This window comes from Capsicum annuum, chromosome 10, assembly GCF_002878395.1.
Source record: "Capsicum annuum cultivar UCD-10X-F1 chromosome 10, UCD10Xv1.1, whole genome shotgun sequence".
Lineage (NCBI taxonomy): Eukaryota > Viridiplantae > Streptophyta > Magnoliopsida > Solanales > Solanaceae > Capsicum > Capsicum annuum.
The window spans coordinates 214,341,599-214,345,398 of NC_061120.1; the positions used below are offsets into that span (position 1 = coordinate 214,341,599).

Consider the following 3,800-nt stretch of genomic DNA (forward strand, 5'->3'; position numbering starts at 1 on the left):
CCATACCTATAGTTTCATTTTTCATAAATTCCGCTCAATAGCTCGAAATGAGCTTGGGTGCATTGTAACCCAAACCAAAGGTCTACCCAAACTTACATTGATATTTTGGATCTGCTGGCATATTTAGAATTTGTATCCGAGATCGTTTCGCTGAAGTTGTGGCCATTTGGAACCAGTGAAGACTTCTAAACAGGGAATTACTTCTAAAATCCAAACGAACTGCCCGGTAACCGAACCGTCAGTCCCGGCAAGTCATAAATGACTTGGGGTAGCTATGGAGAATCTCAAACGGTGAAGATAAACATAAATATGAAAAATGACCTGAAGGGTCATTACATAGCAAGCTACCTTAATGGACCTTCCCCTCAAAAAATAGAGTTAATATAGTGCGGACCAATGGTCCACATATCATATATTAAACTGATAAGAACAGATACTACACTTGATCTTTAGCCAAAAGGTTGAGAAAAGGAGAAACTTTCTATTGTCTACTTCCAATCTTCCTCTGATGTGGAATTGGTGAACATAACAAAAGGAGCAAAGGCAAAAATATAGTCCTCCCAAATAGTCTTTAATTCAATAAATATTTTGTAAAGTGGTTCATTTTGAATACAGTTTGTAACAAAACAATAGGAATAATCAGTGTTGGAGCCAAAAATTTATATAAGAGGATTCATGAAAATACTAAAATTTCACGGTTAAAATTTGAGTTTGTGACTTGAAACTAATAGAGCATGTACCACATGTTAAGATATCTCATGATTGAATTAGTATCTCATAGTCATTTAGTTTCCATTTAGGAGAAGATCACAATTCTTTATTAGTTGATTCTTTCCTTATTTAGTTTGTGTTCTCTTGTATATATACACATACATATTAATGAAATCAAACAACTTCATCTTCATTCTCTACATTTATATGGTATCAATTCCAAAATACTCTCAACAGAGTCCAAGATCCATTTTTTCTTCTTCTTCTCTTTAGAGTGATGGCCACTTCTTCCCCGTCGTTAATGTTGACACGGACCCTATCCTCAAACACTTGATTCAATTCAATCCATCATCCCATCTACCCATTAAACTAACTGGTAACACTAATTTCACCATCTGGAAAGCCCACATTGCCATGTTACTGCATGGAATGACCTTTATGGTCATCTTGATGGCACCATATTGTCCCCTGCTGAAACAATCATAACTAAGGGCCTTGAGACAGCCAACCCTGCGTACAAGGATTGGTTTCGCCAGGATAAATTGATTCAAAATGCTCTCATGGCCTCTGTAGATGCCACAATTGCATCCATGGTAGCTTCTGCTATTAACTCCAAAGCTGTATGGGATCAACTTCACACTTTATTTTCAAACAAATCACAAACCCGCATCTTCAGCTTTTGTCACCATCTCAAACGACTCAGTAAGGACAACAAATCTATTTCTGAATATATGCGGGAGATTCTCTCTCTTTCTGATGAACTCATATTGGACTCGAGTCAGAATTCCGTGAGATCTCTACAGCTATACGGGCAAGGGACCCTCCTATTAGTGATAAAGAACTTTTTGACAAGCTTCTTGATCATGAACTTTTCCTCAAACATGAGGACCTTAAGAAAACTTCAGCCCAGATCACAACAGCTGTTCCTCAACGAGTGCCAAATCCTCCATCAGCTTCATCAGCCCCACACAACAATAGACGCCCATCCAACAACAATAAATGACGTCCACAATACAGGCATCCTAATCAAAGCACTCATTCTCAGTATCCAATGGATAATTCCCAGTGGTGCAATCCAATGGATAATTCTCATTGGCGTAACTACCCACACCAATCATCATGAGTACGTTGTCAACTTTATGACAAATTTGGGCATACAATAAATGTTTGCCTCTCTCGGTCGCATAACCACCTTGAAGCAAAAGCAAATTTTGTTGTGCACACAACATTGAGTAACTCCTGGATTCTTGATTTGGGTGCATCTCACCACATCATCTTGGATACCAACTCACTCCACAATGTTCAAGAATTCAAAGGTCTGGACGCAGTGATAATGGGCAGTGGTAATGTGATTTCGATTACTCAAACTGGTAATACTCACTTAACTGCATCAAATACTGCCTTCAAACTCTAGTATTTTGTGCGCTCCAGCTATCAAACGCAAAATCATTTCAGTTCATCTATTTTACAAAGAAAATCTAACCTTCATAGAATTTTTTCCTTCTACTTTTCTTGTGAAAGATCTGACTATGGGAGCACCTTTTCTGCGCGGCCCGAATAAAGCAGGTCTCTATGAATGGCCATCCCTGACTCGACCAAACATCAACATTGCCTTTGCTGAACCTTCCTTACATCTATGGCATCGAAGACCACACTCGAGTTTTGCTTTCCATTTTAAATAGTTCCCGTCATTCATATTCTTCAAAATATAAGTTTACTTATTGTAATTCTTCCTTACACCGGAAATATTGTTCCTTGTAAATGGTTGTTTTGAATTAAAACCAAGCCTGATGGATCCATTGATAGGTGCAAAGCTTGTTTGGTTGCAAAAGGGCTAACACAAATGCTTGGGGTTGATTTTTATAAAACATATAGTCCAGTGGTTAAACCAACCACAATTTGGACTGTCCTCACCGTTGCTGTACAAAATAGTTGGCCCTTACATCAAATAGATATCAATAATGCTTTTCTTTAAGGGAAGCTTCGTAAAGATGTCTATATGACCCAACCACCCGGGTATGAAAGTTCAGCACATCCTGACTATGTCTGTCATCTCAAAAAGGCTATCTACAGACTGCGACAAACTCCTAAAGCCTGGTATGATGCACTCACTGATTCTCTAATCAGAATGGGATTTCGTATATCTGAATCTGATAATTCTTTGTTTGTTCTGCATAACTTAGGTGTAACTATTTATATACTAATTTATGTGGACGACATCATACTCACGGGCCGTAATGAAACACTTCTTCAAGAAGTCATTACTTCTCTTTCCAAAAGATTCTCTTAAGTATCTTGGATTACTGCACTATTTCTTGGGCATTGAGGTACATAGGGATGCCAACGGTCTGTTTCTTAGTCAATCTAAGTATATTCAGGAGGTGTTGCATGACACTCAGCTCCAAGACTGCAAAGGCGTTCAGTCCCCAATGAGTACATTTGAGGCACTACAGGTAGATGACGGACCCCTAAAACTGATGGTAAAGAGTATAGGAGTGTACTTGGTAAACTTTAGTACCTTTCTTTTACTAGACTGGATATCACATATTCGGTAAACAAGCTTACTCAGTTTAACAACTCTCCCTCAGTGGTTCATTGGAAGGCTATTAAACGCATCCTTCGGTACCTCACAGAAAACTCTCAAAATGTTATTCATATTTCTCCACACCAGTCCACTGATCTTTATGCCTATGCTGACATTGATTGGGCTGGTGATATTTATAATTGTCGCTCAATCTCTGGCTACATTATTTTTCTAGGAAGGACTCCTATTTCCTGGTGTTCTAGCAAGCAACCCACTGTTTCCCATTCCTCCAGTGAGGCAGTGAGGCTGAGTATAGGGCAATTGCCTCTGCCTTTTCTGAAACAAACTGGATCACTCACTTGCTCAGGGTTATTCATGTGCTACTCTCTATTGCACCTACATTACTTTGTGATAACCTTAGGGTCACTTACATTGCGGAAAACCCGGTACATCATACAAAAATAAAGCACCTCAAGGTCGATCTTCACTTTGTTCGCAATCAAGTTCGCAATGGCCTAGTCCAAGTATCACACATCCACTCCACTGATCAAGTTGCAGATCCACT

The 3,800-nt window shown here is 39.0% G+C and overlaps 1 pseudogene; it reads right to left on the reverse strand.

Moving 5' to 3' along the window:
• Positions 1 to 292: 292 nt before the first annotated feature.
• LOC124888182 lies at positions 293 to 474 on the reverse strand (annotated as a pseudogene).
• Positions 475 to 3,800: the final 3,326 nt, after the last annotated feature.